The sequence below is a fragment of the Callithrix jacchus genome, chromosome 4, assembly GCF_049354715.1.
Source record: "Callithrix jacchus isolate 240 chromosome 4, calJac240_pri, whole genome shotgun sequence".
Lineage (NCBI taxonomy): Eukaryota > Metazoa > Chordata > Mammalia > Primates > Cebidae > Callithrix > Callithrix jacchus.
The window spans coordinates 4450001-4474189 of record NC_133505.1 but is presented as its reverse complement, the minus strand read 5'-3'; the positions used below and the strand labels follow the sequence as shown (position 1 = coordinate 4474189).

General features: G+C 46.2%; 1 long non-coding RNA gene, 6 other non-coding genes and 1 pseudogene across 7 annotated transcripts; 1 reads left to right on the top strand and 7 right to left on the bottom strand.

The window, feature by feature from the left end:
* Positions 1-376: 376 nt before the first annotated feature.
* Positions 377-458, bottom strand: TRNAS-GCU (transfer RNA serine (anticodon GCU)). The gene has a single exon. It is a non-coding gene; the product is annotated as a tRNA-Ser (tRNA).
* An 11427-nt stretch (positions 459-11885) lies between these two features.
* On the top strand, positions 11886-11949 carry LOC118153337 (U7 small nuclear RNA). The gene has a single exon (XR_004742580.1). It is a non-coding gene; the product is annotated as a U7 small nuclear RNA (small nuclear RNA).
* Positions 11950-12637: 688 nt separating this feature from the next.
* TRNAQ-UUG (transfer RNA glutamine (anticodon UUG)) lies at positions 12638-12709 on the bottom strand. The gene has a single exon. It is a non-coding gene; the product is annotated as a tRNA-Gln (tRNA).
* Positions 12710-13496: 787 nt separating this feature from the next.
* Positions 13497-13578, bottom strand: TRNAS-UGA (transfer RNA serine (anticodon UGA)). Its single transcript has one exon. It is a non-coding gene; the product is annotated as a tRNA-Ser (tRNA).
* A 612-nt stretch (positions 13579-14190) lies between these two features.
* Positions 14191-14262, bottom strand: TRNAM-CAU (transfer RNA methionine (anticodon CAU)). The gene has a single exon. It is a non-coding gene; the product is annotated as a tRNA-Met (tRNA).
* Positions 14263-15961: 1699 nt separating this feature from the next.
* On the bottom strand, positions 15962-21959 carry LOC118153084 (uncharacterized). Its single transcript, XR_004742276.2, has 3 exons — positions 21836-21959; positions 19905-20011; positions 15962-16603 (listed from the first exon to the last, which is right to left on the bottom strand). It is a non-coding gene; the product is annotated as an uncharacterized LOC118153084 (long non-coding RNA).
* On the bottom strand, positions 21177-21248 carry TRNAW-CCA (transfer RNA tryptophan (anticodon CCA)). Its single transcript has one exon. It is a non-coding gene; the product is annotated as a tRNA-Trp (tRNA).
* Positions 21960-22829: 870 nt separating the features above from the next.
* LOC144582294 (histone H3.3A-like) overlaps positions 22830-24189 on the bottom strand; it is a 3531-nt pseudogene continuing 2171 nt past the window's right edge.

Here is a 24189-nt window from a genome sequence, read left to right as displayed (position 1 = left end):
GGCCAGCCGCTATTTAGGGGTTAAGCAAAAAAATCAGAGGATCGGAAATCAGTTTTCAGCTAAAGCAATGTGCTGGGGATTTGGAGCAGCGATTGGTACACCTCTGCCTGCGCGGAGCGAGCAAAGCTCACCGTAATTTTTCTATCCCTTATAAAATGTGATCAGTATTCATTTTACCGACAGAAGGTTGTTAATGCCAGCACGTGTTAGTGTCCTAATACGAACTGAAGAATACCTCGCTTAAAGGGAGCTAAAAAAAAAGCACCTCATTCTCACTATACAACGAGGGGCAAATACCAGATAATTACCTCACTCAAGAGGAGTGAATTACCTCACTCAAGAGGAACCAAAAACCTGATTAGCAGAGAAAGCTGAGCGACGAGGATGGGATTCGAACCCACGCATGCAAAGCACAATGGATTAGCAGTCCATCGCCTTAACCACTCGGCCACCTCGTCACGTGTTTGATATGCTCCGGATATATAATGTTCTTTACTCAGCAGTTGAATTTGGCAATTCCCATTGTTTCACTAAATGTTTCCAGTGATGGAAATGATGGATAAATGGCCTTCTTACAATCATAAAGGAAGAACAACTAAAGGGAAGACGGGAGGGAGGAATGGACTCGAATAAAGATGACGATGTATAATTTTTAAGGAAAAAAAATAAGAAAAATTAAAAAGGAAGAATAGAAGGAACAGGACCGTTCCTGTTTCTAAAATGAAATTAGGTTTTGTCTTTCCTGTTGGGTCATGTATATGAACACCATCGTTAAACCAGTTATGTCGATTGTTGCATCCCTGGACACTCCTCGGTCGGATTCTCAGAAGGATGCCTGCCATGTGATGGCATCTGAGAAATAGCCATCGCCACTCCTAGAAGCCCCAGTGGGTTACTGCTAAAGTGGTGAAGGGATGGGTTACAGTCAAACTGTGATTGGTTGGTTCTCAATGTCAGACCCTAGATTTTGGATTGTATCTTGAAGAATTGTGGGGGCATTTGGGGGGTTTTGGTTTTGTTTTGCTTATTTTGGACAAAGAAATGTGACAAAAAACGATACTTGGTTTTGTCATTTTTATTTCTTTTATTTAAATTCTAAATTTTAAAAAAAATTTCTTTTTATAGAGACAAGTTCTCACTATATCATTATGTTGCCCAGGCTGACCTCAAACTCCTGGCTCAAGCAATCCACCCACCTTGGTATACCCAAAGTGTCGGGATTATAGGCATGAGCCATCGTGCCCAACCTTTCCTTGGTTGTTTCTGTCTCATTTCATCACAGTCAGAAAAGTCAGTCTGATGCTAATATTCTGTGAGATTAGGCAGAGCGGAAGAGCTCCATGATCTAGCAGTGACTGCCTGTGACAATACGCAGGCCTAGTGAATAGGGTCAGGCCAGTTGCTGAATACCAGGGGCTGCTTTTCCACCTATACCCAATAAAATTACAAAAACAATAATATTGTACATGTGCATGTTTTGACATGACATGGCATAAAAAAAAAAATAAGGCCAGGTACAGTGGCTCACACCTGTTATCCCAGCACTTTGGGAGCCTGATGCTGGAGGATGCTTAGGCAACATGATCAGACTCCGGCTCCGCAAAATACACAAAAAATGAACCTGGTGTGGAGGCTGGTGCCTGGAAGGCTGCGGTGGGAGGATCGGCTGAGCCTGGGAGTGGGAGGCTGTATCAAGCCATAATCACACTACTGCACTCCCGCCTGCGTAACAGAGTGACAGGATAGGACCCTGTCTCAAAAGCAAAGCAAAGAAAAGAAATTAAGAATATGATCGGGGTCCGGGTGCGGTGGCTCACGCCTGTAATCCCAGCACTTTGGGAGGCGGAGGCGGGTGGATCATGAGGTCAGGAGATCGAGACCATCCTGTTCAACATGGTGAAACACCGTCTCTACTCAAAATACAAAAAATTAGCTGGGCATGGTGGCGCATGCCTGTAATCCCAGCTACTCAGAAGGCTGAGGCAGGAGAATTGCCTGAAACCAGGAGGTGGAGGTTGCGGTGAGCCGAGATCACGCCATTGCACTCCAGCCTGGGTAACAAGAGTGAAACTCCGTCTCAAAAAAAAAAAAGAATATGATTGGGATTAAAACTGTAAACTCTAAGGAGGTATCAAGGAATGACTTAATAAATATCAAATATATTACATCTCAAATCAGCATCAAAACATAGCAGGCCAAGAAATGTATAAACTTTTATTTTTTAACGCTTCAGTTTGCTACAAATTCTAAAGTGTTCAGGAAAGAAAAAAATATTGCTTTGTCTCGTTGTTGGGATTAGGAATTATAAAGCACGGTAAACAGATCTGGACCTGAAAGGTTCATTGGTTCTTTGCTTCATTTGATCTTTTGGTGAATATTTACTGAGCATCTCATGTGTTCCAGGCATTGTTCTAAGAACAGATGTATATACCACACACAAAATTCCCTGCCCTGGTGAAACCTAATTATGTCAAAATAAGCAATAAACAATTTATAAAGCAAAATATAAGCCAAGCACAGTGGCTCACACCTATAATCATGGCACTTTGGAAAGACTAGGTAGGCAGATCCCTCGAACTCAGGAGTTCAAGACCAGCCTGGGCAACATGGTGAATCCCCATCTCTACAAAAAATACCAAAATTAGCTGGGTGTGGTGGAATGCATCTGTAGTCCCAGCCACTCAGGAGGCTGAGGCAGGAGGATCACTTGAACCTGGGAGGTTGAGGTTCAGTGAGCCGAGATTGTGCCACTGCAATCCAGCCTGGGTGAGAAAAGAGAACTAGTTACACACACACACACACACACACACTCACACACACAAATAGAAAGAAAGAAAAGCAAAATAAAAATGCACAGTATGTCAGAGAATGCTAAATGCATAGGAGTGGTGGCAAGTTAACTAGGGTGGTCAGGGAAAAATTAGCTCAGTAGTTCTCCATGCTGCACATTTGAATCCATGAGGAACTTTTGAGAAGTATTAATATCAGGGCATTATCTCTATAGATTCTAATTCATTTGCTCAGGCATGATATTAGAAGACAGTAGCAGTCAAGCTCTTCAATACTGGCTTAATTATAAAGGAAGATACACAAAGGAAAACTAAGTTTTAAAAGTGAGACCGAGATAATTTTCCCAATTGAAAGGGACCAGGAACTGCTCCCAGTACAGCACTTCCTAGCCAAGCAAAAGAAGGTGTCTTCACAGTATCCAGTTAGGGCTTATTCTGCCCTGACGTGTTTAACACACTTCTTGTGTCTTCTCTTCCCTTTGAATGTCGGCTGGATTTAGCGATCTGCTCCTCATCTGCAGAATACAGAAAATGCAATAGGATATTACTTTCATGATATCTCACGTGAGATATGTCTATTGTTTTAAGCTGACAATTTGGGGGCAATTTATTATACAAGAGAGAACTAATATATTCGGGAAGGCTTGATTGGCCATAGAGCAGTGGATCCTACGTCTGGGAGGGAGTATATTGAGAAGGTAAAAATGCAAGACATCATAAATTTGCCAAATCTCAGTTCAGATGCTAATCAGCACATCATAGAGCCTTTCTGTAAGATTCTCCTATTGCGACTTGTGTATAAGTCTGATGTAAATCTATACATTATCTTCTTGGAAAAAAAGTTATAACACATTAAATCTAAAGAGCATTAACAAATGCCTACTATTTGTTAACAGAGGTCATCGTAGGCTATCCCCAAAATAGGTCAATAATCAGTCCCCTGAAGCTGTGAATATGTTACCGTAAGTGGTCAAAGAAATTTTGCAGATTGGATTTCACTGAGGATTTTGAGATAGGGAGATTATCTTGGATTATCTAAGTGGGTCCAATGTACTCAAGAGGGTCTTTATAAAAGGAAGGCAGGAGACTCAGTGAGTAGTAGAAAATGTAACTATAGAAGCAAGAAGTGATACAAGAAAAGGGCCACTAGAAGCTAAAAAATCAAGGAAAATGAATTACCTCATGATGTTTTCAGAAGACACACGGCCATGCTGATACATTTATTATAAACTTCTGGTGTCCAAAACTGCAGAAAAATTTAATTGGCATCTGTCTTAGCCTGGGATGGTGGTGTGTGTGCACCTGTAGCCCTTGCTGCTTGGGAGGCTCACAGAGGATGAGCCTCAAACCCAAGAGTTTGAGGCTGCAATGAGCTATGATTGCCCCACCACGCCATCATATCCAGCCTGAGTGATGGCGTGAGACTCTATCTTGAAAAAATAAATTTAAAAAATAGAAACAAAAAGTAAATTCACATTGTGTTGAACCACCAAGTTTGCGATAAGTGTTACGGCAGCACTAGGAAGCTAATCCAGAGCCGGTAAGAGTGCCGTGAATACGGGTTAAATAGAAACGCTTTACAGGGCTTTTTCCGGAACAATGTTTAGAGCCCAGAGGAGTTCATGGGGCTCTTCTTTGGCTGTTATTGAGAACACTGGAGGATATGTTTTGAACTGTAGGGAGAGTCAACAAAAGGAATTGAGGGTCCTGCCAACAGTTGGGATCAATGTTTGGCGTCCAGCGTGTTAAGCATTACACCATGGTACCTGTGTATAACAGAGGCTCTAGGGAAGAGGTGTGTACCGTTCCATCTGCTCAGTTAATCTTTAAAATAGGCATGGATTCCACGTAAGGAGACTAATAGAGGGCTTCCCATGTGGAGAAAAATGCAGATTCCTGCATAACTCAATTTGGGGTTTGCATATTTTCAGGCCTGAGTCCAGTTGGCATATGGAGAATTCAGACTGAGCTCTGAAGAAAAAAACTCACAGGTGGGACCTCTGACACATGAACCTTTGCTCACCCAGCAGATAATTAACTTACAGGAATCTAACTGACTTCAGGCTCCAGCAAAGCAAAGCAAAGCTTTCAAAAGAAGAACTTCTAGGAATAGATGAGGGTGGTGGGCAGAGGACAACTTTCAGCAGCCAGAGGAAAGAGCAAGAAGCTGATGTCCAGAAAAGAGCAAGTGCAAGTCTGAGAGGGTATCTACTCATGCCGCTATCCACGTCTGAGAGAGTATCTGTTCATGCCGCTACCCACGTCTGAGAGAGTATCTGTTCATGCCGCTACCCACGTCTGAGAGAGTATCTGTTCATGCCGCTACCCACGTCTGAGAGAGTATCTGTTCATGCCGCTACCCACGTCTGAGAGAGTATCTGTTCATGCCGCTACCCACGTCTGAGAGAGTATCTGTTCATGCCGCTACCCACGTCTGAGAGAGTATCTGTTCATGCCGCTACCCACGTCTGAGAGAGTATCTGTTCATGCCGCTACCCACGTCTGAGAGAGTATCTGTTCATGCCGCTACCCACGTCTGAGAGAGTATCTGTTCATGCCGCTACCCACGTCTGAGAGAGTATCTGTTCATGCCGCTACCCACGTCTGAGAGAGTATCTGTTCATGCCGCTACCCACGTCTGAGAGGGTATCTACTCATGCCGCTACCCACGTCTGAGAGAGTATCTGTTCATGCCGCTACCCACGTCTGAGAGAGTATCTGTTCATGCCGCTATCCACGTCTGAGACAGTATCTGTTCATGCCGCTACCCACGTCTGAGAGAGTATCTGTTCATGCCGCTACCCACGTCTGAGAGAGTATCTGTTCATGCCGCTACCCACGTCTGAGAGGGTATCTGTTCATGCCGCTACCCACATCTGAGACAGTATCTGTTCATGCCGCTATCCACGTCTGAGACAGTATCTACTCATGCCGCTATCCACGTCTGAGAGAGTATCTGTTCATGCCGCTACCCACGTCTGAGAGAGTATCTGTTCATGCCGCTACCCACGTCTGAGACAGTATCTACTCATGCCGCTATCCACGTCTGAGAGAGTATCTGTTCATGCCGCTACCCACGTCTGAGAGAGTATCTGTTCATGCCGCTACCCACGTCTGAGAGAGTATCTACTCATGCCGCTATCCACGTCTGAGACAGTATCTGTTCATGCCGCTATCCACGTCTGAGAGAGTATCTACTCATGCCGCTACCCACGTCTGAGAGAGTATCTGTTCATGCCGCTACCCACGTCTGAGAGAGTATCTACTCATGCCGCTATCCACGTCTGAGACAGTATCTGTTCATGCCGCTATCCACGTCTGAGAGAGTATCTGTTCATGCCGCTACCCACGTCTGAGAGGGTATCTACTCATGCCGCTACCCACGTCTGAGAGAGTATCTGTTCATGCCGCTATCCACGTCTGAGACAGTATCTGTTCATGCCGCTATCCACGTCTGAGAGAGTATCTGTTCATGCCGCTACCCACATCTGAGACAGTATCTGTTCATGCCGCTACCCACGTCTGAGAGAGTATCTGTTCATGCCGCTACCCACATCTGAGACAGTATCTGTTCATGCCGCTATCCACGTCTGAGAGAGTATCTGTTCATGCCGCTACCCACGTCTGAGAGAGTATCTGTTCATGCCGCTATCCACGTCTGAGACAGTATCTGTTCATGCCGCTACCCACGTCTGAGAGAGTATCTGTTCATGCCGCTACCCACGTCTGAGAGGGTATCTACTCATGCCGCTACCCACGTCTGAGAGAGTATCTGTTCATGCCGCTATCCACGTCTGAGACAGTATCTGTTCATGCCGCTACCCACGTCTGAGAGAGTATCTGTTCATGCCGCTACCCACATCTGAGACAGTATCTGTTCATGCCGCTATCCACGTCTGAGAGAGTATCTGTTCATGCCGCTACCCACGTCTGAGAGAGTATCTGTTCATGCCGCTATCCACGTCTGAGACAGTATCTGTTCATGCCGCTACCCACGTCTGAGAGAGTATCTGTTCATGCCGCTACCCACATCTGAGACAGTATCTGTTCATGCCGCTACCCACGTCTGAGAGAGTATCTACTCATGCCGCTACCCACGTCTGAGACAGTATCTGTTCATGCCGCTATCCACGTCTGAGAGAGTATCTGTTCATGCCGCTACCCACGTCTGAGAGAGTATCTGTTCATGCCGCTACCCACATCTGAGACAGTATCTGTTCATGCCGCTACCCACGTCTGAGAGAGTATCTACTCATGCCGCTACCCACGTCTGAGAGAGTATCTACTCATGCCGCTACCCACGTCTGAGACAGTATCTGTTCATGCCGCTACCCACATCTGAGACAGTATCTGTTCATGCCGCTACCCACGTCTGAGAGAGTATCTACTCATGCCGCTACCCACGTCTGAGAGAGTATCTACTCATGCCGCTACCCACATCTGAGACAGTATCTGTTCATGCCGCTACCCACGTCTGAGAGAGTATCTACTCATGCCGCTACCCACGTCTGAGACAGTATCTACTCATGCCGCTACCCACGTCTGAGAGAGTATCTACTCATGCCGCTACCCACGTCTGAGAGAGTATCTACTCATGCCGCTACCCACGTCTGAGAGAGTATCTACTCATGCCGCTACCCACGTCTGAGACAGTATCTGTTCATGCCGCTACCCACATCTGAGACAGTATCTGTTCATGCCGCTACCCACGTCTGAGAGAGTATCTACTCATGCCGCTACCCACGTCTGAGAGAGTATCTACTCATGCCGCTACCCACATCTGAGACAGTATCTGTTCATGCCGCTACCCACGTCTGAGAGAGTATCTACTCATGCCGCTACCCACGTCTGAGAGAGTATCTACTCATGCCGCTACCCACGTCTGAGACAGTATCTGTTCATGCCGCTACCCACGTCTGAGACAGTATCTGTTCATGCCGCTATCCACGTCTGAGAGAGTATCTGTTCATGCCGCTATCCACGTCTGAGAGAGTATCTGTTCATGCCGCTACCCACGTCTGAGAGAGTATCTGTTCATGCCGCTACCCACATCTGAGACAGTATCTGTTCATGCCGCTACCCACGTCTGAGAGAGTATCTACTCATGCCGCTACCCACGTCTGAGACAGTATCTACTCATGCCGCTATCCACGTCTGAGAGAGTATCTGTTCATGCCGCTATCCACGTCTGAGAGAGTATCTGTTCATGCCGCTACCCACATCTGAGACAGTATCTGTTCATGCCGCTACCCACGTCTGAGAGAGTATCTGTTCATGCCGCTACCCACGTCTGAGAGAGTATCTACTCATGCCGCTACCCACATCTGAGACAGTATCTGTTCATGCCGCTACCCACGTCTGAGAGAGTATCTACTCATGCCGCTACCCACGTCTGAGACAGTATCTGTTCATGCCGCTACCCACGTCTGAGAGAGTATCTGTTCATGCCGCTACCCACATCTGAGACAGTATCTGTTCATGCCGCTACCCACGTCTGAGAGAGTATCTACTCATGCCGCTACCCACGTCTGAGACAGTATCTGTTCATGCCGCTATCCACGTCTGAGAGAGTATCTGTTCATGCCGCTACCCACATCTGAGACAGTATCTGTTCATGCCGCTATCCACGTCTGAGAGAGTATCTGTTCATGCCGCTACCCACGTCTGAGAGAGTATCTGTTCATGCCGCTACCCACGTCTGAGAGGGTATCTACTCATGCCGCTACCCACGTCTGAGAGAGTATCTGTTCATGCCGCTATCCACGTCTGAGAGAGTATCTGTTCATGCCGCTACCCACGTCTGAGACAGTATCTGTTCATGCCGCTATCCACGTCTGAGAGAGTATCTGTTCATGCCGCTACCCACATCTGAGACAGTATCTGTTCATGCCGCTATCCACGTCTGAGAGAGTATCTGTTCATGCCGCTACCCACGTCTGAGAGAGTATCTGTTCATGCCGCTACCCACGTCTGAGAGAGTATCTGTTCATGCCGCTACCCACATCTGAGACAGTATCTGTTCATGCCGCTACCCACGTCTGAGAGAGTATCTACTCATGCCGCTACCCACGTCTGAGACAGTATCTGTTCATGCCGCTATCCACGTCTGAGAGAGTATCTGTTCATGCCGCTACCCACGTCTGAGAGAGTATCTGTTCATGCCGCTACCCACGTCTGAGAGAGTATCTGTTCATGCCGCTACCCACGTCTGAGACAGTATCTACTCATGCCGCTATCCACGTCTGAGACAGTATCTGTTCATGCCGCTATCCACGTCTGAGAGAGTATCTGTTCATGCCGCTACCCACGTCTGAGAGAGTATCTGTTCATGCCGCTACCCACGTCTGAGAGAGTATCTGTTCATGCCGCTACCCACGTCTGAGAGAGTATCTGTTCATGCCGCTACCCACGTCTGAGAGAGTATCTACTCATGCCGCTATCCACGTCTGAGAGAGTATCTGTTCATGCCGCTACCCACATCTGAGACAGTATCTGTTCATGCCGCTACCCACGTCTGAGAGAGTATCTACTCATGCCGCTACCCACGTCTGAGACAGTATCTGTTCATGCCGCTACCCACATCTGAGAGAGTATCTGTTCATGCCGCTACCCACGTCTGAGACAGTATCTGTTCATGCCGCTACCCACGTCTGAGAGAGTATCTGTTCATGCCGCTACCCACATCTGAGACAGTATCTGTTCATGCCGCTACCCACGTCTGAGAGAGTATCTACTCATGCCGCTACCCACGTCTGAGACAGTATCTGTTCATGCCGCTACCCACGTCTGAGAGAGTATCTGTTCATGCCGCTACCCACATCTGAGACAGTATCTGTTCATGCCGCTACCCACGTCTGAGAGAGTATCTACTCATGCCGCTACCCACGTCTGAGACAGTATCTGTTCATGCCGCTATCCACGTCTGAGAGAGTATCTGTTCATGCCGCTACCCACATCTGAGACAGTATCTGTTCATGCCGCTATCCACGTCTGAGAGAGTATCTGTTCATGCCGCTACCCACGTCTGAGAGAGTATCTGTTCATGCCGCTACCCACATCTGAGACAGTATCTGTTCATGCCGCTACCCACGTCTGAGAGAGTATCTGTTCATGCCGCTACCCACGTCTGAGAGAGTATCTGTTCATGCCGCTACCCACGTCTGAGAGAGTATCTGTTCATGCCGCTACCCACGTCTGAGAGAGTATCTGTTCATGCCGCTACCCACGTCTGAGAGAGTATCTGTTCATGCCGCTACCCACGTCTGAGACAGTATCTACTCATGCCGCTACCCACGTCTGAGAGAGTATCTGTTCATGCCGCTACCCACGTCTGAGAGAGTATCTGTTCATGCCGCTACCCACGTCTGAGACAGTATCTACTCATGCCGCTACCCACGTCTGAGAGAGTATCTGTTCATGCCGCTACCCACGTCTGAGAGAGTATCTGTTCATGCCGCTACCCACATCTGAGAGAGTATCTGTTCATGCCGCTACCCACGTCTGAGACAGTATCTGTTCATGCCGCTACCCACATCTGAGACAGTATCTGTTCATGCCGCTACCCACGTCTGAGAGAGTATCTACTCATGCCGCTACCCACGTCTGAGACAGTATCTGTTCATGCCGCTACCCACGTCTGAGAGAGTATCTACTCATGCCGCTACCCACGTCTGAGACAGTATCTGTTCATGCCGCTACCCACATCTGATACAGTATCTACTCATGCCGCTACCCACGTCTGAGACAGTATCTGTTCATGCCGCTACCCACGTCTGAGAGAGTATCTGTTCATGCCGCTACCCACATCTGAGACAGTATCTACTCATGCCGCTACCCACGTCTGAGACAGTATCTACTCATGCCGCTACCCACGTCTGAGAGAGTATCTACTCATGCCGCTACCCACGTCTGAGAGAGTATCTGTTCATGCCGCTACCCACGTCTGAGAGAGTATCTACTCATGCCGCTACCCACGTCTGAGAGAGTATCTGTTCATGCCGCTACCCACGTCTGAGAGAGTATCTGTTCATGCCGCTACCCACGTCTGAGACAGTATCTACTCATGCCGCTACCCACGTCTGAGAGAGTATCTGTTCATGCCGCTACCCACGTCTGAGAGAGTATCTGTTCATGCCGCTACCCACGTCTGAGAGAGTATCTGTTCATGCCGCTACCCACGTCTGAGACAGTATCTGTTCATGCCGCTATCCACGTCTGAGAGAGTATCTGTTCATGCCAGAGTGCACTTGTCCATTCGGGCAAACTCAAGAGCAAGGTTACCAAAACTGAGACAGGTCCTTTGAGATTTGAAGCCTAGGTGCTAGACGTTAAGCCACCAGGACATGGAAGTTGAATCTCTACTGAAAGACTAATGTGTACTTTGAACATACTGGTTCATCTTTCAAATAATGTGGACAACACATTAGCTTACGGAATTTGGATGGAGCCCCAGCTGAGTACAGCAGTAGAGGCTCTAAGATGTGTACAGCTGTACCACTGTGCAGTCCAAACATTTTAAGGACAGTGTTACTGCTTAGAAGCAGATGGAATGCTTTAAACAGGCTCTGGAAAAGAAAGAAACAGATTGGGGACTGTAAAATATAAACTCTTAATCACTGGGGCCAAGATTCTAACTCACCAGAATCTGAGAAACTCTGGGCAAAACGGCAAAAAGAAACATCAAGTAAAAGAGGACTGTGGCTAAAATTCCAGAGGTCAGTAGGTAGAGACAATTTTCTCCAGGGCAGGGCTCCATGCTGATTGGCGGGAGGTAACTGGCAGTGCTTGCAGCCATGTGGGTACACCTCGAAGGTGGGCTAATGATTTAGGAGAAATTGGAGTAAAATTGACCAAGATGTTGCTAAAGTCTCAAAGAGATTTGGACTCAAATTCCTGGATTCATCCAGAGTGGTGACCAATACACTGTGAGATCCTTACACGAGGTGGTTGCTGAAACAATTCTTATATAAATCCTTGCATTTTGAGGAGCCTCTGACACCTAAACCATTAAGCACCCTGAGCTCGCAAATAACTAGAGCATCTGACTGCATTTGGAAACTCAGAGAAGAGTGGGTGTTAAGAGAAGAAAACCAAGATTACTGTAACAGCTCTTTCAGAATTTGTCTAGCAGGCTTTCGGGTTTTTCCCAGAAAGCACCCCCAAAAAAAGAAAAGAAAAAAACCAAGATTGTGCAAGGACTTAATACTACTCAGAAGCCAGAAATGAGAATCAGGAGTTACATGACACTTGCAAATTGGGAGAAGAAAGCTCGAAAGAGAAGGTAAATTCACAGACCAGGATATGTTGACTATTTAAGAGAAACACAAAGGACAACGGGGTCACCAAAACCGAAGCAGCAGGTGCCACCAAGGTTTGAACTCATATCGCTAGATTCAAAGTTCAGAATGCTAAACGTTAGTTTCATGAATATCTGTAAGTATTGATTACAGAGCATGTCATATATTCGATGCAATATTCTATTAATAGTTATTTAATTAACGCTATCTGCATCCCGAATAGCAGAGGCTCCAAGAGAGTCACATGCACTACAAACATACCTGGACCAAGTCCATCTTAGAAACTGATAAAACTTGAACCCTTTTGAGTACTATTCAAAACAGGAAAGAACTTAGGTCTGAAAGGTGGAAGATGTATCCTTAAACTTGGTATGATAATCTAAATCTGGGGAACTCATGTCCAATAGGAGAGGAGGGGCAAGAGAGGTCAGTTGTGAAATTTCAGGTGAAAGATTAGAGGATGCTGTTTTGCAGGGAAGCATCGTGCTGCCGACTGGGATGGGATGTTAAGGTACTTAAGAGTTGAGGAGGAAAGAACACTAAAAGAACAGTAGGTCCCACCGAGATTTGAACTCGGATCACTGGATTCAAAGTCCAGAGTGCTAACCATTACACCATGGGGCCAAAGACAGCCTGCTTTCCTGGCAGATTTTTGATAGTGTCAACGTAGTTCGTGGAATTGGTCCAATGAGAGTAAGCGTTTACTTTGGCGTCTCAACGTAGGTGCGTATTGCCAGATTCCAAGAAAGCGGCAAAACTGCTCTGGCAGGTGGAAAGCAAGAACAGAACTCACCTTTCCAAAATCTTGTTCTGATTTTCCCACAGAGATGATGAATAGGAACTTTTCCTTGATTAGTCACAGCAGTGCCTTTGCTGAACTTTTTGGTCATGATATGTTTTTCTACTTATGGATTTATAAAAGAAAATATCGAAATTTAGAAATCTCTTAAGACATCTATGGAACAGTTTTGGATATTCTCCATCTGATGTTTCCTCTCCGCAATTTTGGCCTCAGAAAGTAGGATGATAGGAGGGGAACCAGAAAGGAAGGATCTGTTTGAAATACTGATTCCATAAGTTAAAGGCAAGCAGGATTTGGGAAGTCAGACATGAGCTGGATTTCAGATAGGAAGACAGCATTTCAAGAAGACTTAAAGGCAAACAGCTTCACCGTTTTTCCATCATTTTTATACCAGTGTCAGAAGTTACTAGTATTTTCAAGTGCTTTCCCATGTAACACCTCAAATTTTTTTCTCTATGCCTTGATACACAAAAGGACTAAAACTACCTGCTTCCACTTTTATGGAGAAAGATAATAGCAGAAAAATAAAAGGCACTACTCCGTGTTAATTCTGTGTGATTGCACAGGCAGTGCACCGGATTTCCTCTACCCAAAAAGGAGTTAGCCCATCGTAGTCGGCAGGATTCGAACCTGCGCGGGGAAACCCCAATGGATTTCAAGTCCATCGCCTTAACCACTCGGCCACGACTACGTGCCTCCTATACTCTGGATATATTCCCATGAGGAATAAATGTGGGTTTTTTTGCAGCTATCTTTAAATTCATTCATTTTGACAACGTAACAACAGTCTGGAACGTCTCTCATCCTGGTTAAAAAACAAAATAAAATTTTTGAAGATTTAGATATTGGCTTAAAGAGATACTGCAAACTGGAAGAGCTGACTGATGTAGAAAGTAGGAAAGACTTACTACGGAGGGCACGCCAACTCCTAAGTAGTCTCCGCATCTCAGACACTGAGAGCCCCTCCACAACCAATTAGTAGGATTTAACAGTTACGGTAGACTGTAAATTTGCATTTCCACCTGGAGACCTTGTGGGGTCCTAAAACGGGTTAGGTCCGCTAACGTGTAGTTCGCCTTGTTTAAACCTCCACCCCGCCCACCAGCCCACCAGCCCACCAGCCCACCAGCCCACCAGCCCACCAGCCCACCAGCCCACCAGCCCACCAGCCCACCAGCCCACCAGCCCACCAGCCCACCAGCCCACCAGCCCACCAGCCCACCAGCCCACCAGCCCCGTTTTCTTTGGAGAAGATCTTATTCTTTTACTTACTTAGTCTTCAACTAAAATGTACAAACACGCCTAGCAGAGGATGGTTTCGATCCATCGACCTCTGGGTTATGGGCCCAGCACGCTTCCGCTGCGCCACTCTGCTGGCACAAGCAAATCCCCTGTCAAGGATATATTACAGGCTACAATGTTTTGGCATCTTCCTAATTCTAAATGGTTCGTTGTTTGCCAAATTCTCCCAAAGAATGAAAAGTGCACACTGACCATCCATATCGGGCTGCACGCCACTTTCAAACACCAGAGGTTTAGAAATCTCCCTCGAAAAATTCCAATCAGCTGAAGTTGAAGCTCGCTCGAGTTCAGACGGGAGTGTGTTTCCAGTTATTGGAAAACCAGGCGCAGGCTAATGGGCGTAATTTATACAGGTGAAGTTATAAATCCCTGTGTAAATTTCAGCCATTCCTGGTTACTGGAGGGAGTCATTATTATTTCCAAACATTGTTTACTTGCAATTCTCGTCGAAAATGTTCTGTATAAAAACGTCAGCCGCCTTGTGCAAGAACCGATCTTAAGTCTTCCGCGCGGCAGGAAAGAACCACCATTACCAGACGCTGCTAAAGACGATTTGTTTCGTTTTTCAGATCTACCATCATATCGTCCTTAATAAGTAAAAAAGGTGAGAATGTATGTTCTCTGTCTATAATGTTTTCTAATCCAATCAAATATTATGTCTAAATATTCTGAGTAAACGTTTGAACATAGAAATAAGTAAATAAGTAAAAATATTGCGGTGGCTCACGCCTGGAATCCCAGCACTTCGGGAGGCGGAGGGGAGCTGATCACTTGACGTCAGAAGTTCGAGACCAGCCTGGCCAACGTGATGAAACCCCAGCTCTACTAAAAATACAAAAATTAGCCGGGCGTGGTGACGTACGCCTGTCATCCCAGCTATTGGGAAGGCTGAGTCATGAGAATCACTTGAACCTGGGAGGCAGAAGTTGCAATGAGCCGAGATCGAGCCACTGCACTGCAGCCTGGCGACAGAGACCCTGTCTCAAAACAAACAAACGAATTCTCTGAACGTTTGAACGTAGAAGTAAGCAGAAAGTCTGCTGATAGGAGACCCGTGGAGACTTTCAAAGTGAAAAAGACACTCACGCCTGTAAACCCGGCATTTTGGAAGGCCAAGGCAGGTGGATAGCTTGAGGTCAGGAGTTCGACCCTGGCCAAAATGGTGAAACCCTGTCTCTATTAAAAACACAAAAATGGCCCGTCGTGGTGGCTCACGCCTGTAATCCCAGCACTTTGGGAGGCCGAGGGGGGCAGATCACGAGGTCAAGGGATCACGACCATCCTGGCCAACATGGTGAAACCCTGTCTCTACTAAAAATACAAAAAAATTAGCTGGGCATGGTGGTGTGCACCTGTAATCCCAGCTACTCAGGAGGCTGAGGCAGGAGAATTGCCTGAACCCAGGAGGCGGAGGTTGCGGTGAGCCGAGATCGCGCCATTGCACTCCAGCCTGGCACCTAGTGATGGAGTGAGACTCAAAAAAAAAAAAAAATTACAAAAATGAGCCTGGCATGGTGGCACGTGCCTATAATCCCAGTTACTCCAGAGGCCGAGGCAGGAGAATCATTGAACCCGGGAGGAGGAGGTTGCAGTGAGCAGAGATGGTCCATCAAATGAAACCCAGCCTGGGTGACAAAGGAAAAAGAAAGGAAGAGGAGGGGAGGGGAGCGGGGGAGAGGGGAAGGGAGAGGGGAGTGGAGGGGAGGGGAAGACAAAGAGGAAGGAAGGGAGAGAGGAAGGGAGGGAGGGAGGGAATAGTAAAGATACGCTAATGAAAATAGTGGAATAGTAAACTCATGTTAATATAGACAGTAAACCAGGCACTCCCTGCACTTTGGGAGGCCAAGGCAGGAGGATCCCTTGAGGTCAGGAGTTGAAGATCAGCCTGGTCAATTGCCCAAGGTTATTTTTAAAGGTGACTTCTACATGTTACTCTGCTTCAGGTTGCACAATCCCAACAATTACAATTGAACTATTCAATGCATCTTTCCCGATACAGAGTGATCTAAGTTTTATCTGTCATCCATGAAAACAAACAAAACTACATCCCCCTAGACTGTAGATCAGTATATAGGTTCTTTTCCCTGTCCTCTCACTCTTTTTTAAAATCATAGGTAACTCTCTTAATAGTCCAGAATCCTGCTTTGGTGTAAATAGTATGTGATTTCCCCACTAAATCCCACATTCTCCACTCTTGGCACTCACATTATCAGTCAGAGTCCATCCCACTTACATCAAGGTACTATATCTGGGTCAAGTATATGCTTACCCTTGCAAATTTCATCCTTTGTGCAGTGTTCGCGCCAATGGCTTGAGACAGTTAGCGTAACTCGCCCCATCTTGGCTGCTGGACCTATCTGCACTCCCGCCTCTCGAGGGCTGTCGAGCTGAGACAAAGGTCTCGGGCTGAGTCACTGAGGCAAAAACAGAATACAAAGGTCTGCGGTTTATGAGGACATTGTGCTGTCTGCTTTCATGTCCCCATCAGTCTCTGTGTAAGCGATAAACTTGCTACAATTGAGATGCCTAAGAGGGACAAGAGACCCCTGCCCATATTTTCCCTGGAGCTAAGCCTTTGTTCTACCTCCTGATGGAAAACAGGATTAACAAGCCACCTTAAGGGCACCATTGTTTGCTTGCACTGGGTATCTTTGAAAAACATAAACTGCTTTGTAAACTATTATCACAAGCCCCCTTAAACTGCTTTGTGAGCGGTTATCACAAGCCCCTGATAACTATTTTTATGGAGTTTCTATTTCCTCTGTTTACCCCTTTTCTGCTGAGGTAAAGTAAATGTAACAAGAAAAAAGGTATAAAAGCTGTAACCCACAAGAATAAACTTGCTGCGTTTTGACCATAAGTTACGCAGACCTCCAGACTCCGCTTTACTTTTTTCTTTCACTTCCGCGCACTCTCTCCCTCAGGTTGAACGAGACATCTACGTTGCCGGTCTCGGGGACTCCCACAGGTCGGTAGCCCCCCGGCAGATGTGCCAGACCCCAAAAATCCTTTATCTTTTTTTCTTTTTCTTTTTTCTTTTTTTTTTTTTTTGAGATAGAGTCTCACTCTGTCACCCAGGCTCTATTATACATAATAAATTTATTTAGCCAATTCTCTCCTGTTAGTCTTCTGAGTTTATTATTTTTCACTTCTGTAACTGAATAATACTGCTACTATTGCTCTCCGACCAAACAGAGGGTCAGGCTGCTTATTCTTGGGGCCCAAGAATGAGATGTAAATGAACTAGAAAGAAGGGAGTTTCTTTTTCTTTTTTGTTTTGTTTCTCTCCTGAGACTGAGTCTTGCTCTGTCGCCCAGGCTGGAGTGCAGTGGCGTGATCTCCGCTCACTGCAACTTCCACCTCCCGGGTTCAAGTGATTCTTGTGTCTCAGCATCCTGAGTAATGTAATCCCAGTTACTCCAAGATTACAGGCGCATACCATCACGCCTGGCTAATTTTTGTATTTTTAGTAGAGACGGGTTTCACCATGTTGGCCAGGCTGGTCTTGAACTCCTGACCTCAGGTGATCTGACTGCCTCGACTTCCCAAAATGCAGGGATTACAGGCACGAGCCACAAGCCCAGCCAGGAGTTTATTTCTGTAACTGGGTACGGGGAGAAGGCCTGGAAATGATGGCCCGACCAACTCAAAATCACAGTTTTCCAGGACTTCTGGCTTTATACACCTTGTTAGCTTTACGTCTACATGTAAGTGTGCATGCATTTAAAGATGTCCTCGTGGTGGGCTTTGGTTATATTCCAGCCTTTGTATCAGGGCACTGAATTTTTTTAGCTTTTAATATTTAACTAAACCACTCATTCAGTGCTGATAGAGTTAGAATGGAGGCCTGCTTTTTCAGCCATTAGGGAGACCTGGACTGCCGCACTATTTCTGCTGTGTCAAATGAAAAAGATTCTCTCCTTGACCAAACTCTAGCCAGGCTCCTCTGTGCATTCGCCTCAACCTTGACCTTAAAAGACTAAAGACAGTAACATAGTTTCTAACAGCTCCAGACCACATCCCTAAGATGACCCTAGTCCCCCTTAAAAGGCCTGCCTGAGAAAACTCAAGACTGCCTAAAAAATGCACTGTGGCTCCAAACAACAAGTGAAGATAGAGCCCCTGGTCTCCCATTTCTGAGGGAAGGTAGGAACTCAACTTCTGTAAGCACCAATTAGCAAACCCAGATGGGGTTCATATGAACCAATCTCCTCTTTCTGATTTCTGTAATTTTTCACTTCCCTGACTCCACTGAGCCCTGCTCACCTCTTTTCTTTTCCTTTATTCTCCCTTTAAAGTGCCCAGTCACGCCGGGCGCGATGGCTCATGCCTGTAATCCCAGCACTTTGGAAGGCCGAGGCGGGCAGATTGCCTGAGCTCAAGAGTTCTTGATCAGCCTAGGCAACACAGTAAAACCTCATCTCTATTAAAATACAAAAATAAAATTAGCCAGGTGTGGCGGCGTGCACCTGTAGTCCCAGTCCTGAGACAGGAGAAATGCTTGAACCTGGGAGTCGGAGATTGCAGTGAGCCCACAGATCGAGCCACAAATTTGAGTTCAGTTCATGCTCTACTCTTCTTTATTGCAATACTGTATGGATTAAATATCTGTACTCGGCTCAGGGATCTCAGATCAAGTGGCATCTTTTGATCTGCTGAAAAGCTGAATCTGAGAAATATCTCAAATACCAATGTTTTTTGTTTGTTGTACAAAGGAGTTTCATTCCTGTTGCCCAGGTTGGAGTGCAGTGGTGTGATCTTGGCTCACTGTGACCTCCGCCTCCCAGCTTCAAGCAATACTCCTGCCTCAGCCTCCTAGGTAGCTAGGATTACTGGCGCCCACCACCACACCCAGCTAATTTTTGCATTTTGTATTTTTAGTAGAGACAGGGTTTCATCATGTTGGCCAGGTTGGCCTCGAACCCCTGACCTCAGGTCATCCACCAGCCTCGGCCTCCTCAAGTGCTGGGGTTACAGGTGTGAGCCACCATGCTGACCCAGTCTTTACGTTTCACGATAGTGATGCTATGTATAAGAACAGCTGGGGAAGTTATCAATTTTTTTTTCTTTTTGAGACATCCCGAGTAGCTGGGATTACAGGCGCCCACCACCACGCCTGGCCAATTTTTTTGTATTTTTAGTAGAAACAGGGTGCCATCATGTTGGCCAGGTTGGTCTCGAACCCCTGACCTCAGGTGATCCACCTGCCTTGGCCTCTCAAAATGGAGGGATTAGAACCGTGAGCCACTGCGGCCTGCCAGGACGTTATATACCTTGCAACTCCCCCACTCAGTGTATGGGGGAAGTAAGCAACTTACAGAAAAACAAGCTAAGCAGTGGCAGGTTGTTGCTTTATGATACTCTTTAGCAAAGTTCAGGACCCTACAATAATTCTTTTTCTTTTTTTTTTTGGAGACGGAGTTTCGCTCCTGTTACCCAGGCTGGAGTGCAAATGGCGCGATCTCGGCTCACCGCAACCTCCGCCTCCTGGGTTCAGGCAATTCTCCTGCCTCAGCCTCCCGAGTAGCTGGGACTACAGGCGCCCAACACCATGCCCAGCTAATTTTTGTATTTTTACTAGAGATGAGGTTTCACCTGGTTGACCAGGATGCTCTCGATCTCTTGACCTTGTGATCCACCCCACCTCGGCCTCCCAAAGTGCCGGGTTTATAGGAGTGAGCCACCACACCCGGCCGACCCTACCATAATTCTTACCTGTTCTTGTGACTGCAGCTTCAATCTCCCCGAAAGAAGGTGAGGTCAATTTTCCTTGCCTCAAAGTTTAACTGTAAACTGAATTCCTCTTATAGTTATCTTGGCCTCTGCACTAGAATAAACAAAAAACCAATTTAGCCTGTGAGGTGAGAAGCCAGATGGAGTCAGTCATGTCAGATTTCTGTCATTACTTATCATTCTGCCAATGTGGTTTCACTGTGAGCAAATGAATTTCTGTATTTTAAGCCTCCCAGTCTATGGTATTTGTTATGGCAACTGCAGCAAACTAATACAATTATTAACCGTGAAATCTGGAGCAAGAAAATAATTTCTGTGCAATACCAGGAATACAGTAAAATAGAAAATACTTGCATGTTTAAAGAAAATAAAAAATAAATGACAAGTTGGCAGGCGTGGTTGCTCACGCCTATAATCCCAGCACTTTGGGAGGCCGAGGCAGGCAGCTCACCTGAGGCCAGGAGTTCGAAAGCAGTCTGGCCAACATAGCGAAACCCCGTCTCTACTAAAAATACAAAAAGTAGCCAGGCATGGTGGCGCATGCCTGTAGTCCCAGCTACTTGGGAGGCTGAGGTGGGAGGATTGTTTGAACCTGGGAGGTGGAGGCTGAAGTGAGCCAAGATCGTGCCAGTGCACCACAGCCTGGGCGGCAGAGTGAGATTCTGTCTCAAAACTAAAACAAAAACAAAACAAAAGATTCATGTCAATATCCTTGGCGAGAGATAAAAGATGGAAGCAAAAAGGCCATTGTAATAATGGAGAGAAGTAGAGAGATGAGATATGATACACGAGGAGGTAAAACTCAGCACAGCTTAGGATTCCACTGAGAAGCGAAGAAGAGGTGTTGTCCAGGATGGTTCCAAGTTCCTGACTCCAGGTGGAGTGGGGTCGAAGCTGAGAAGAAGGCATGAAGTGTTGCAGGCAGAGAAGCGAAGGAAGAGTCATGAAGCAAAGAGGTCAGGGGATAAGCATGGAAAAAGCGCCAACGTTTAGGGGTTTGCCTGGAGAAAAGGTATCTGATGCCAGAGGAGAGCGTTTAATTTCACTTTAAAGAGGGGCCAAAGAGAGACTGTCCACGAGGGGAATTCTTCATTTCAGAGTCCTAACAGCAAGCCGAGGGCAAAAGAGATGATGAATGCAGGTAACAGAAGGTGTCCTTCCTGTCGTAACCGCTGCCGTCAAGCTCTTGAGTTCTTTATCCGGCTTGACTGACGGCACAAGTCTCGGTACAGATCACTAAAACTCAACTACCCTTGACCCCGACGTGATTTGAACACGCAACCTTCTGATCTGGAGTCAGACGCGCTGCCGTTGCGCCACGAGGCCTCGGAGGTTTTTTTTTCCTTTGTAAGGTAAGAATCTAGTCTTATCTCCCTCCCAAACAATTTATTGTTTGACTTGATCTCTTTTCCCAGTTTCGCTGAGGCTTTGTTGGGAAAAATAAGGGAGTTTCCGGCTCAAATATTATCTCCAAACCCAACTAAATGTTCCATATATTAAAAACAGTTGTTTCTCAGGTCCAGTCTTTCCAGTTCCCGAATTTCTCTTTTTCGAGAAAAACAGTCTGTGTGTTCGGTTTAGATTTGCAGGGAAACAGTAATAAGAACTGTTATGAAGTTTGTACCACTACTTTCTGTAAATGTACTAGACTTCTCCCTCTTCACCAGAGAATCCCAGCCTCGCCCTGCCCCGCAGGACCTGGCCTAGCCAGCCCTTGCTTCACTCAGACCTATCTGCACACCCGCTCCATCCTCAACCCGCTGGGCTTCGAAAGCCTAACATGAATAATATCTCTTCCCTAAACAATCCCTCCTCAGTCAGAATCCGCAGGCCCTCTGGTCTCTATTGTGCACACATACCAATCAGTTCACAACAATAACCCCAAACAAGCCGCTGACATTTGTGGAACTCACCGTTTTCCCTAGCCCCAGGGCTTAATTTCCTCCAGCCCAGAGGTTCTCAAGAAGTGCCTCAGGGTCGGCAGCATCAGAGAATCTAGAAAAAGGAAAACCCCACACCTACTGAATCAGAAACGGGACGCAAGCCGCCCAGTCTGATTTAAATACCCTTCCAGGCGATTGTGATGTGGGAAAAGTTCGAGAATCAATCCTCAACCCTAGAAACCCGATATTTTGCTTTTTCAAGAAAATAAGGCCGGGGGCGGTGGCTCACGCCTGTAATCCCAGCACTTTGGGCAACCAAGGCTAGCCTGACCTACATGGAGAAACCTGTTCTCTACTAATCCCAGCTACTAGGGAGACTGAGGCAGGAGAACCGCTTGACCCCGGGAGGTGGAGGTTGCAGTGCGCCCAGATCGCCCGTTGCATTCCGGCCCGAACAACAAGAGCAAAACTCCATCTCAAATAAATGAAGGAATGAATGAATGAAAATAAACGTCCAGTCTTCCAGGATGGAGGAAGGACAGTGTATTCGATACTAGTGCTCCTAGAACAGATACTACAGACGGGGTGGCCGAGCCAACAGAAATCACTTTCTCACAGTGCTGGAAACTAGAAGTCCGAGATCAAGGTGATTGTCTGATTGATTTTTTTTTTCCCCCCTGAGGCTTCTTTTGTTGACTTGCAGCAAAACAGTCACTTGTTGTGACTGTCTCCTCCCTCTGCCTTTAAATGATCTTTTCTCTGTTGTCCGTGTCCTAATCTCTTCTTATAGGGACACGGGCCGTTATGATTAGGGCCCTACCTTCGTGATCTCCATTTACCTTAATTACCCCCTTTAATGACTCTCCAAATGCTGCCCCATTCTTTTTTCCCTTTTATTTATTTATAAATATTATTTCATTCTATTTCTCCGTTTTGCAGATGAAATACTGTCACTTTCGGAAGTCCTGGAGATTAGGGCTTCGACATACGAATTTAAGGGGGTTGGAGGAAGGCTACATTCAGCTCAAACGGGGAGTTTCCAGATGAAGCTGTACTGAGTTTCTGAGCCTGGCATAGGGAAAAGAGATAGAAATGGGGGTTCGGTGGTGACCATCTACCTCTCTTTGCCTTTCCCACTTCTGGTTTAGGATTTAGCTTTCTCAGGGCTGTCAAAATCAGTTTTCCAGATTAAAAAATTTTGTTTCTGTTTTCTTCTCTCCCTATTTGGATGTATATTTTAGTGTTGTTTGAGTGGGATTTTCGAAGTATGCAAAAATAAATTTTGGTGTTTAACCCACAGTCTTTACCTGGAAGCATCGTAAGGCAGCGGTGACTCCCTGCGTGTGGAAAGCAATCTGCTTCTGTCTTCGCCTTGCCAGCTCTCAGCTCAAGCCTTCCTTTCTCATCGTGGCCTTTCTCTCTGCCAATCAAAAGATAAAGCACTCTATTAGTAGTTTCTGAAGTACTATATTCCTGCCCTTGATAGTTAACTAGTTGAAATGTCACAGTATTTTTTTATAGTTTAATGTATTTTAATAGCAAACTTAAAGGAACAGCACAAAAGACAGACAACATTAGAAACGTGTTCTTGCATGTAGGACAACTCAGAAAAGTGTAGTGACTGGATGAAATCTACTCTCTGATAAAATGCTACAAACACCATTTAGTTGCCATCAATAAGAAATTTACTTTTTTTTTTTTTTTTTTTTTTTGGTTAGAGATGGGGTCTCGCTATGTTGCCCAGGCTGGAGTGTAGTGGCTATTCACAGGCGAGATCCCACTACTGATTAGCACGGTAGGTTTCACCTGCTCCATTTCCGACCTGGGCCGGTTCACCTCTCCTTAGGCATCCTGGTGGTCCCCCACTCCCGGGAGGTCACCATGTTGATGCCAAACTTAGTGCGGACACCCGATCGGCATAGCGGACTACAGCTCAGAACTCCTGGGCTCAAGGGATCCTCCCACCTCAGCCTCCGGAGTAGCTGGGACTACAGGACCGCGCCACCGCACCCGGCTGTTTTTCTTTGTTTTTGTTTTTGTTTTTAATCCAAATGCTGGCGTTGTCCAGAAAAAAATTAACAGGTTTATTCATAATGATTATGAAGTTGAACCGCTGAAGCTTGTTCACTGAAACATTTGAACTTGCATTAATGCTTTACACCTCCACATTTATATTAAAAATTCACACCCGAATGAAAATGGAAAAACTGTCAATACCTCATTTCTGTCCCCAATTTTTGCACTCGCAGTCATACACTTAGGTACTTTTGACCCGATGGGAAAAAAAAAATAACGTTCAGAACTGCCAATAATAGGAAGAAGAGAATTTTTTTTTTTTTTTTGAGAATGAAATGTTTCCCGTCATAGTGGATTCTGAAGCACCT